The sequence below is a fragment of the Salvelinus fontinalis genome, chromosome 41 (assembly GCF_029448725.1).
Source record: "Salvelinus fontinalis isolate EN_2023a chromosome 41, ASM2944872v1, whole genome shotgun sequence".
NCBI lineage: Eukaryota > Metazoa > Chordata > Actinopteri > Salmoniformes > Salmonidae > Salvelinus > Salvelinus fontinalis.
The window spans coordinates 14,820,841-14,833,270 of record NC_074705.1 but is presented as its reverse complement, the minus strand read 5'-3'; the positions used below and the strand labels follow the sequence as shown (position 1 = coordinate 14,833,270).

General features: G+C 41.7%; 1 long non-coding RNA gene across 3 annotated transcripts in view; it reads left to right on the top strand.

Annotated features, from left to right (window-relative positions):
- The first annotated feature begins 1,542 nt into the window (after positions 1 to 1,542).
- LOC129840567 (uncharacterized) overlaps positions 1,543 to 12,430 on the top strand; it is a 59,781-nt gene continuing 48,893 nt past the window's right edge. For all 3 annotated transcript variants that reach the window (XR_008757216.1, XR_008757217.1, XR_008757215.1), the window contains exon 1: positions 1,543 to 1,683. This is a non-coding gene — a long non-coding RNA (uncharacterized LOC129840567). The remainder of the gene's footprint in view (positions 1,684 to 12,430) is intronic.

The following is a 12,430-nucleotide window of genomic DNA, read 5'->3' as shown; positions in this document are numbered from 1 at the left end:
ATTTATGATGTGAGGGTTTAGGCTATAACACAAGCTCATGCATATTGATTTTGATTAAAACCATTGGTTATCTTTATGTGCTAATATACCCATTAAAGATATCCATGTGGCCACATTTCATGGGCAATTCATTTTATTAGTAATAGTAGCTCAGGGGATCTTTCCCATCCACCTTCAAACAGAACGCATCAGTTCACCTTTATGCTCTCTATAAAATAATGATTTCACCAATGCGTTACCTTGGTAACAAATGATCCCCATTGATCGTTGATGTCTGAAGATGTAATAAAAACAGAAGACCATTGAGCTACTGTGTTTTAACGTCATTGTGCACCGGAAACATCTCCGTATGGACATATGGATTTAAAGCAGAAATCCCTGTATAGTCTTTCCATTATACACCCTATTTTCTACAAAGAGTACCTGGTGCCACGTTTGATTTAATCACCCAACATTATCTGAACTAATTACGATTTCTCAGCCGCATGCTGTCGCCAAAGGGACCTTGGAATAGAATTACCTTCAGACGGTTATTTGTCCCACCAGCTATTGGTATTCAGGGTGCAGTCCCATCCTCCCATCCCCTCACCATGTCTGACAAGTCTTATCTTTCGATAGTCGTCCACAGGTGTTCTCTGACAGCGGAGTGTGATCAAAATGCTGTGCAGGGCCTGGGCCAGCCAAATGCTGTTTACTCTGAGAGATTACAGGTTACCCGTCGGTCTCTGAAAGTAAAGCATCCCACGTACCCCTACCAACGCTTTGATGTGACATATGGACAGGAGTGGTAAGCCCGTTTTTAAGCAGTAGGCTGACAGAGTTGCATTGGCAGCTAGCTAGCATCACATTCACCACCGCTACTCTCTCTCCATCTCTCTCTTTCTCTCTCTATTTGACTCTGGCTGGGTTTGCGTATGATGAGTTCAGTTCAAACATTTCAGAGAAAATCTACTTTGGACAGGCAGCCTTGTGTAATCTCTGCAGTGGCATTAGTGGTATGAACAAATAAAGAACAGTCCATTGGAATTCAGAGGATGTTATTGACTAGGAAGGAAACTTGTATCAGGATCAAAGTCAACTGCTAATAATGCTAACCCTAACAAAAGCCTGACTGATAGAAGAGGTTTATATCAGGCCCCTCCACAGTTTGGGATTTTGTTTGTACTGCCTTTCTGCTGAAGTTAACAATATAATATAGCACATAATGTGTTGAATTGAACATTTTGTTAGACGATAACCATTTTAAGAACTGTGGCCATTTTAAATGACGGAAAGTCTCTGGGTGTCATTCATCTCTCCTGTTGTTTGATTCTGGGTGAATGCTTAAGGCTTTCATTTGAGATCTAATTTGTATTTTCAGATGTTTAACCTATTGAATGTTTTTTGCAACAGTACAGCGGGGTGTACCTACTTTTCTATGACAACACATAGCTTTGGGGCGTTGAAAACTAATCTGTTTTGTTCCTGTTTTGATCAATGAAATAAAAGCATGTCTATTTATAAACCTGTTGGTCGCATTCCATTTGTCAGGTGTTCAAACGCGAGCTGAAATCAGAACTTACTGCTGTTTGATCCAGTAGCCTGCTGTTACCAGCGTGTGTAAATGACTCACAAAAATAGAAAGACAGCCCTTAGCAAGACACCTCAGAATAAATGAAGACGTGGAATTATTCAGCTTCTCTGGTCAGTGTCTGCTTTGATATAAATGATTAATAGCTGCTTACGTTTTAATGGTTTTCACATGGCGTCTTGTTCGCTGCGATGTTTTCTCTGACGGTGTTACGCCTATAACTGCTGGCAGTCGACCATGTAGGCATGAACATCTTTTATAATTGCTACATGTATTACAAAGCTATTTAGATGCTTTTTTCAGGCTCTTCTGCAAGCTTTATCACTTTGCATGTGGGCAACATGCAGCCTACAGTCCAATGTTAATTGGTGACTTGGCTACAAAATATAGAATTATATTTACAGTATCATGTATGTACAGTATGTGCTCGAAGGGAGATCAAGCTAATGTTAATTGGTGACTTGGCTACAAAATATAGAATTCTATTTACAGTATCATGTATGTACAGTATGTGCTCGAAGGGGCTTCTGTCATGCCTTTATTGTTGTCTGTGACACAGGTATGTGCCTTTATTGTTGTCTGTGACACAGGTATGTGCCTTTATTGTTGTCTGTGACACAGGTATGTGCCTTTATTGTTGTCTGTGACACAGGTATGTGCCTTTATTGTTGTCTGTGACACAGGTATGTGCCTTTATTGTTGTCTGTGACACAGGTATGTGCCTTTATGTTGTCTGTGACACAGGTATGTGCCTTTATGTTGTCTGTGACACAGGTATGTGCCTTTATTGTTGTCTGTGACACAGGTATGTGCCTTTATTGTTGTCTGTGACACAGGTATGTGCCTTTATTGTTGTCTGTGACACAGGTATGTGCCTTTATTGTTGTCTGTGACACAGGTATGTGCCTTTATTGTTGTCTGTGACACAGGTATGTGCCTTTATTGTTGTCTGTGACACAGGTATGTGCCTTTATGTTGTCTGTGACACAGGTATGTGCCTTTATGTTGTCTGTGACACAGGTATGTGCCTTTATTGTTGTCTGTGACACAGGTATGTGCCTTTATTGTTGTCTGTGACACAGGTATATGCCTTTATTGTTGTCTGTGACACAGGTATATGCCTTTATTGTTGTCTGTGACACAGGTATGTGCCTTTATGTTGTCTGTGACACAGGTATGTGTCCCAAATGGCACCTTTTCCCTTATATAGTGCCCTGGTCAAAAGTAGTACACTAAATAGGGAATAGGGTGCCATTTGGGATGCAGACCATGAGTCTAAACGGTAGACAAAGCTTGATGGACACCAGGGGATGGCAACTCCATCATCGTCACATGACATTTCTGCTGTAACCCATGTTACACAGGAGTCAGGACCACTCCATTCTCACACGTCAAAGCTGTCAACATGTCAGTGTTGTTACCTTAACCAGGGAGGAACAAACTGATGCCTCTCAGTTTTGACATATACGAAAAGTCTACTCGGAGGAAAACTGCATGTTATGATGGCCTGAATATAGTATAACTAGATAGTATGTGCATATAAGCTTATTGTCCAATGTACTTGTACATTAAGCTGCATCATGCTACAGAAACAGGAGATAAACAAACACATTTGTAAAAAAATAAAATAATTAAAAAAGGTCCAATGCAGCCATTTTGATCTCAATATCAAATCATTTCTGGGTATTAAGTACTTTAATGTGATTGTTTTCAATTCAAAAAGCAGAGAGCAATTTCTACAGCAATAATTTTGCAAGGACTCTCTGGGAGTGGTCTGAGTGGGGAGGGGAAAACAGAAAACTAGCTGTTATTTGCAAAGACATTTGTAATTGTCTTTGTTATTGGTCTATTAACTTATTTATTGCCTGGAGATGTCACCAGGCAGGTCAAAACTCCATTCGACCAAAAGAGGCTTACATTTCAGGCAGTCTTTTCAAACAGCTCTTACACTAAAAAGGGCATTATTATAATTTTCACAATTTCACAGTATTAATCCAACCTCATAGTGTGGAACTGAAAGCACGTTTTTAACTGCACTGCTCAAACAACAAGTCACGCATGTTGTAGAACACAGCAGCAGGCCAGTGGCTGGTGCCTCCTGTCACAGAGTACAGCCGTGCCATCTGATCCAAAACATCCACACCGACCTATGGAACAGAATAGAGTAGAAAACGTCAGGATTAATCTTCCCATAAGAGAAACACCCGTTAAACAGAAGAGCATAACACATTGCATAAGTTTATCAATATATGACGATGCATATTATGTCATATTGGCATACCTTTGGTTGTAATGCATATCCGGTTTTCTCTTTGTGTCCCCGTTGATGGCAACTGACGAATGCATGGTGCTCATCACAGAAACGTTCTTTCTTGCCTTGCGTTAGTATAGTGTGAGAGTTGTCTTGTCATTCTTCAGCACCACTGTGGAGCACAACGGCTGTGCAGGTGGCTTATTTTGCACAGAGGGAGGGAGCTCCCATCTTACTTTGTTCATGGTGCCGACCTGGCTTGTTTTAATTGCAAGCAACTTGTTCGGCAACGCCAGTGAAGTAAAGAAATGGTCCACGGTGACATTTCTCCCCTTGCCCACGTAAGGTTCCACAAGCCTCATCTCCTATCCACATGCTGCCCGATGTGGATATTTTCCAAAACGGTGCCTTCCCTTCCTTTCTCCTGTCTCAGCGTTTCATGTGTTGGTGGCGCGGGCACCTGCTCAGTGCGTACCATTCTGGCTTTTTTGTGCTTAGGCCTCATAGGTGTAGGTTGAGGCTGAGGCTCAGAATTAGAAGAAGAATTATCAGAGATGTTATGATTAAATTCTTCCCCGCCATCTGAGTCGTTTTCATTCAGATCTTGTAGCAGCGCTAACGCAGCATGATCATCCATTAGTCTTCTTGCCATTGTAAATTACGCACGCTCTCACTGTGTACTACAAATAGGCCAGAGAAGACTGATAAGATTGCTTGGATTTGGAGGACTGATATAGGGTACATACCCTTTTGAGATTATAATTAGAATATACTAATATAATAAAATGGCCTGCCCAGTTCATTAATCACAATTGGTAATTACATAATTATGCATTATACTGTACGTTCCCACTCGCTCATCAACTCACCCATTGTTCCCCTTTCTCCCGCCTCGTACTTTACTTAATTTATTTAATCTGTTGTTATATGTGACCAGCAGCAAAATTTGAAATTGTGATCTTTTTTACATTGGATAAAAGTAGAGATTCATAGCTTGAACATTGTATATACTACACTGCAGTTGAGGAACAATGCAAAAGTTATTCTGCTTTGAAAGTTGATCAACTTGTTACCCCACTATTAAGAAAATGGCCCTTGAATGTTTTGGTACACCGGCTGGAGCCCTGTTCTTTGTCAACACCCATTCAGCATCGTTCACACCCTCTTAAGCCTTAGCCCCACCCATCTCTTCAAGGATTCACATGTGAGGCCATTTGCTAAACAGAGTGAGCTAGTGTAGTAAACAACCAAAGATTTCAAGACTAAAAGGGGTGAAAGTAGAAGCAAAAATACGCTTTATCTAGACCTATATCCTAATCTGACTTTGGTGCAGGTCATGTTGTTCTTCACATTACCATCTCTGGTAAACGCACACTATATCAAATCAAATCTACGTTTATTTGTCACATGCACAGGATACAGAAGGTGTAAACAGTACAGTGAAATACTTATTTGCATATTTGCATACAGATACATATTATATAAACATTTTACAATTATTAGATGACTCTTACGCAGACACACTTGTGTAAATTGATGGGTCATGTGAAAGATATGCTATAACCACCCCCCAGATAAGTGGATGGGTCACTACTGTCTAAACATATACACATGTTCATGAAATACAATAGATGACCGTAATCACCCCCAGACACACCTAGCTAATTTCATGGATCATGTAATCATCTGGCAAAGTGGAGTCTTTTGTTTAGACATGTATCTAGCTAGCTATCTATCTAGCTAACTAAACAAATTACATAAAGGTGCTTTCAAGGCAACTGGGAACTTGGGAAAATATGAGGTCAAATCATGACATCAGTGATCTTCAGTTCGGAAAGTCGGGGCTCTAAAAAGAGTCCCGAATTCCCGAGTTGGAATTCCAAGTTGGAAGACCGTTTTCTATTTTTCCCTGTCAGAGCAAATTTCCTTTTTTTGTCAGAATTGGACATTTCCGAGTTCCCAGTTCCCAGCTGTTTTGAATGTGGCAATAATCCCAACCCATACTTCTAACAATACAAAGTGATTATCATAGCTTGCCAGCATTCATATATCTGCAGACAGCTAAAGCTAACCAACTAGGTTCAATGTCAAATCAAATCAAATTGTTTTTGTGACATACGCCAAATACAACAGGTGTAGATCTTACATTAAAACGCTTACTTACAAGCCCTTAACCAACAATGCAGTTTTAAGAAAAATACCTAAAAAAAATACATATAAAAGTAACAAATAATTTAAGAAAGCAGTAAAACAACAATAGTGAAACTATATACAGGGGGCACCAGTACAGGTCAATGCGTGGGGGCACCGGTTAGTCGAGGTTAATGAGGTAATATGTACAGTTGAAGCCGGAAGTTTACATACACTTAGGTTGGAGTCATTAAAACTCGTTTTTCAACCACTCCACAAATTTCTTGTTAACAAACTATAGTTTTGGCAAGTCGGTTAGGACATCTACTTTGGGCATGACACAAGTAACTTTTTCCAGCAATTGTTTACAGACAGATTATTTTCACTTATAATTCACTGTATCACAATTCCAGTGGGTCAAAAGTGTACATACACTAAGTTGAGTGTGCCTAAAACAGCTTGGAAAATTCCAGAAAATAATGTCATGGCTTCAGAAGCTTCTGACATCATTTTAGTCAATGGGAGGACTACCTGTGGATAAATTTCAAGGCCTACCTTCAAACTCAGTGCCTCTTTGCTTGCCATCATGAGAAAATCAAAAGAAATCAGCCAAGACCTCAACAACAACAATAATTGCAGACCTCAACAACTCTGGTTCATCCTTGGGAGCATTTTCCAAACGCCTGAAGGTACCACGTTCATCTGTACAAACAATAGTACGCAATAATAAACACCATGGAACCACGCAGTCATCATACCGCTCAGGAAGGAGACGCGTTCTGTCTCCTAGAGATGAATGTACTTTGGTGCGAAAAGTGCAAATCAATCCCAGAACAACAGCAAAGGACCGTGTGAAGATGCTGGAGGAAACAGGTACAAAAGTATCTATATTCAAAATTCACCCAACCTATTGTGCGAAGCTTGTGGAAGGCTACCCGAAATGTTTGACCCAAGTTAAACAATTTAAAGGCAATGCTACGAAATACTAATTGAGTGTATGTAAACTTCTGACCCACTGGGAATGTGATGAAAGAAATAAAAGCTGAAATAAATCATTCTCTCTACTATTATTCTGACATTTCACATTCTTTTTTTTTCTTTTTTTATTTCACCTTTATTTAACCAGGTAGGCTAGTTGAGAACAAGTTCTCATTTGCAACTGCGACCTGGCCAAGATAAAGCATAGCAGTGGGAACAGACAACAACACAGAGTTACACATGGAGTAAACAATAAACAAGAAAAAAAGAGAATCTATATACAATGTGTGCAAAAGGCATGAGGAGGTAGGCAATAAATACGCCATAGGAGCGAATAATTACAATTTAGCAGATTAACACTGGGGTGATAAATCATCATATGATCATGTGCAAGAAGAGATACTGGTGTGCAAAAGAGCAGAAAAGTACATAAATAAAAACAGTATGGGGATGAGGTAGGTAAATTGGGTGGGTAGTTTACAGATGGACTATGTACAGCTGCAGCGATCGGTTAGCTGCTCAGATAGCAGATGTTTAAAGTTGTTGAGGGAGATAAAAGTCTCCAACTTCAGAGATTTTTGCAATTCGTTCCAGTCGCAGGCAGCAAAGAACTGGAAGGAAAGGCGGCCAAATGAGGTTTTGGCTTTAGGGATGATCAGTGAGATACACCTGCAGGAGCGCGTGCTACGGGTGGGTGTTGCCTCCGTGACCAGTGAACTGAGATAAGGCGGCGCTTTACCTAGCATAGCCTTTAAATAAAGTGGTGATCCTAACTGACCTAAGACGGAATTTTTACTATGATTAAATGTCAGAAATTGTGAAAAACTGAGTTTAAATGTTTTTAGCTAAGGTGTATGTAAACTTCTGACTTCAACTGTACATGTAGGTAGAGTTATTAGGTAGAGTAGGTAGAGTTATGCCTAGATAATAACAGAGTAGCAGCAGCGTAAAGGAGGGGCGGGGGCTGTGCAAATAGTCTGGTAGCCATTTCATTAGATGTTCAGGAGTCTTATGGCTTGGGGGTAGAAGCGGTTTAGAGGATTCTTGGACCTAGACTTGGTAATCCACGAAGTAGAAGAGAGAACAGCCTATGAAGAGGGTGGCTGGAGTCTTTGACAATTTTTAGGGCCTTCCTCTGACACCGCCTGGTATAGAGGTCCTGGATGGCAGGAAGCTTGGCCCCAGTGATTTACTGGGCCGTACGCACTACCCTCTTTAGTGCCTTGCGGTCGGAGGCTGAGCTGTTGCCAGACCAGGCAGTGATGCAACCTGTCAGGATGCTCTCGTTGGTGCAGCTGTTGAACCGTTTGAGGATCTGAGGACCCATGTCAAATCTTTTCAGTCCCCTGAGGGGGAATAGGTTATGTTGTGCCCTCTTCACGACTGTTTTAGTGTGCTTGGACCATGTTAATTTGTTGGTGATGTGGATGCCAGGGAACTTGAAGCTTTCAACCTGCTTCACTACAGCCCCGTCGATGAGAATGGGGGCGTGATCGGTCCTCCTTTTCCTGTACTCCACAATCATCTCATTTGTCTTGATCACGTTGAGGGAGAGGTTGTTGTGCTTGCACGACACGGCCAGGTCTCTGACCTCCTCCCTATAGGCTGTCTCGTCGTTGTGATGATCAGGCCTACCACTGTTGTGTCATCGGCAAACTTAATGATGGTGTTGGAGTTGTGCCTGGCTGTGCAGTCATGAGTTAATAGGGAGTACAGGAGGGAACTGAGCACGCACCCCTGAGGGGCCCCCGTGTTGAGGATCAGCGTAGCGGATACGCTGTTACCTACCCTTACCACCTGGGGGCGACCCATCAGGAAGTCAAGGATCCAGTTGCAGAGGGAGGTGTTGAACGCTGAGCTGTAGTCAATGAATAGCATTCTCACATACGTGTTCCTTTTGTCAAGGTGTGAAATGGCAGTGTGGAGTGCAATAGAGATAGCATCATCTGTGGATCTTTTGGGGCGGTATGCAAATTGGAGTGGGTCTAGGATTTCTGAGATAATCGTGCTGAATTGAGCCATGACCAGCCTTTCAAAGCACTTCATGGCTACAGACGTGAGTGCTACAGGTCGGTTGTCATTTAGGCAGGTTACCTTAGTGTTCTTGGGCACAGGGACTATGGTGGTCTGCTTGAAACATGTTGGTATTACAGACTCAGACAGGAAGAGGTTGAAAATGTCAAGACACTTTCCACTTTCCGCATGCTTGGAGTACACTGCCTGGTAATCCGCCTGGCCCTGCGGCTTTGTGAATGTTGACCTGTTTAAAGGTCTTACTCACATCGGCTGCAGAGAGTGTGATCACACAGTCGTCCGGAACAGCTGATGCTCTCATGCATGTTTAAGTGTAATTTGCCTCGAAGAGATTTAGCTCGTCTGGTAGGCTCATGTCACTAGGCAGCTCTCTGCTATGCTTCCCTTTGTAGTCTGTAATAGTTTGCAAGCCCTGCCACATCCGACGAGCGTCGGAGCTGGTGTAGTACGATTCGATCTTAGTCCTGTATTGACACATTGCCTGTTTGATGGTTCGTCGGAGGGTAAAGCGGGATTTCTTATAAGCTTCCGGGTTAGAGTCCTGCTCCTTGAAAGCAGCAGCTCTACCCTTTTAGCTCAGTGCGGATGTTGCCTGTAATCCATGGCTTCTGGTTTGGGTATGTACGTACAATTCTATTGCATTCTATTATAACAATGGAAACTGGGTAGTGAATCAGCAGTTTTCCTCTTGTCATGTCAGTCATTGCGGACCTTGGATAGCCCCAGAAATGTCTAGCTGGTCAAATAGCTCATGTCCGCTAACATTCTTTAGCTAGGGTTTTCAGCCCATTGATTTTGTTGTAATATTTGAATGACGCAGGTAATTTGCTACAAAACTGCAACAATTGATCTCCACCCCATTGCAAAATGTATACAATTGTAAGGAAAAATGTGGGGTGGGGATGTTCCACAATGATGAAAGTGGGGCATGAATGAAAAAGTTTGGGAAGGACCGGTGTATTGTACACTCTTAGTAAAAAGGTTCCAAAAGGTTCCCCTCGGCTGTCCCCATAGGATAACTATTTTTAGGTAGAACTCTTTTGGGTTCAATGCAGAACCGAATGGGTTCTACATGGAACCCAATAGGGTTCTACCTGGAACCAAAAAGGGTTCTTCAAAGGGTTATCCTATGAGGAAAGTCAGAAAACCCTTTAAGGTTCTAGATAGCACCTTTTTTTCTAAGAGTGTAGAGTGGTGTGCGAGTGCATGTGCGAATGGATTTACTCATGGAAAGAAGGGTATCTGTATTTTTTTTTAGATACACAAAGGATATACAAAGAACATACAAAGAAGGTCGGGAAATAGTTTAGTTTAGAAGCAGGACAAATACATTCATATTTAGCTGGGGTCAGAGAGCTCACAACTGAATTAGTTGTCTGGTGATGTATTGCTTTCTAATGTGATTCAGAAGGAGGAGGAGGTGGAGGTCTGCTGGCTGAGGATTGAGGATGCACACTTGTATAGAAATGCATTATGGAGACTTTCTCAATCGAACAAAACCACCTCCTTCTTGATTATTGACAAAATTATTCATTCATATACCATTCTACTATTCAGCAACTTTTGCAACCTACTGCAATTGTGACAGTAGTGAATGAAGGCAAAACCTGGAAGAAAGAAAATGTTAAAAAACACTACAAATAAGGGGTATGGGGGGAAAAAAGTGTCAGGGAGTCAATCTGCTTATATGCCTGGTGCAGGATGATAGTGCAGTACAATAACAGCCCATTGAGCAGTGGTGCCCCAGAGAGAGGGGCTGCCAAACCAACAACTCTCCTAAAGCATGAATTCAGCTGAGTAGGGAATGACAGAGGAGATTGTAACCTACTCAAATGCTCATGCTCAAAATTACACCGCAAGTCGTTTACTGAGAGTACAGAGCATATGGCGTTATGACATTGTGGCCGGATTCAGTTATGCTGAGTTGTGTTTGCAGGGACAGTTGATGTGATTGCTTTCTAACACAACACAAGAATGTATTCTTTCTGATGTTTTATTCTCTCTGTGTATCCTTATCTATATTAAGTTTTAATATCAGGCTTCTTAGAGAGTTGTCATGCGACCATAATTTGCCAGTCTTGAGGTCAAAGCAATATGAGGTAGAACATTATTTAAAGCCAGCAGGTATAATGCTTTATTAAGTGTTATAAGCATGTACAAACCCTTGTAATGCTGTATTATAAGGATTATAACATGTGGTTCAATATTATTTCAGTGACTTAAATATTGTAAAATTTAAACAATATTTCTCTGCCAAATATTAAGTGAGGGGCAGATAGAGCCAGATGACAGTGAGACAGATGACACCTCTCTGTCATTTTACCAGAGAGGTGAGGTGGCAGGATGTTCATGCTTCTCTGTGTGCCAAGGAGAGTTTATGAGGACAACATAATGTGATCTCCAGATAATAACATTACAGACATATTAGAGAAGTGTTCCAAACATGAATTTAGAGGCTGCAGCAGCAGTGGCTAAAGTCACTTATCAAAGAGGTTTCCTGGGCCCCCTAAGTCATTACCAGTCTGACTGCCAACACACTTGTTAAAGAGACCTTGTCCTTGTGAAGCGCTAAGAGGCGAACGTGTTCATGTTTCCTCGCTGACGTGACTTCAGAAGAGGACTTTCTCTCATTGCAGTTAGTGGTTCAAAGAGGCAAAGTCTTGATTACTGGCAGAGTGGTATACACACTACACACTCCTTGTCTTATAATATATTCATGTGGAGGGAGATTTCAATTATTGAGGATCACTAAAATCAGTGACATGTTTATATGATCTCCATTCAATTACTCTATTCAAAAATGGATATATACACTGCGGAAATTATTCAGACCCCTTGGCTTTTTCTACATTTTGTTTACGTTACAGCCTTATTCTAAAATGTATTAAATCCAAATAAAAACGAATCAATCTACACGCAATAGCCCATAATGACAAAGTGAAAATAAAAACTTGGAGTCCACCTGTGGAAAATTCAATTGATTGGGCATGACTTGGAAAGGCACACATCTGTCTATATAAGGTCCCACAGTTGACAGTGTATGTCAGTGCAAAAACCAAGCCCTGAGGTCGAAGGAGTTGTCTGTAGAGCTCCGAGACAGGATTGTGTCGAGGCACAGATCTGGGGGAAGGGTACCAAAGAAAATCTAGGCAGCATTGAAGGTCCCCAAGAACACAGTGGCCGCCATCATTCTTAAATGGAAGAAGTTTGGAACAACCAAGATTCTTCCTAGAGCTGGCCACCTGGCCAAACTGAGCAATCAGGGAAGAAAGCCTTTGGGTCAGGGAGGTGACCAAGAACCCGATGGTCACTCTGACAGAGCTCCAGAGTTCCTCTGTGGAGATGGGAGAAACTTCCAGGTCAACCATCTCTTCAGCACTGCACAAGGCCTTTATGGTAGAGTGGCCAGACGGAAGTCACTCCTCAGTAAAATGCACATGACAGCCCGCTTGGACTCTCAGACAATA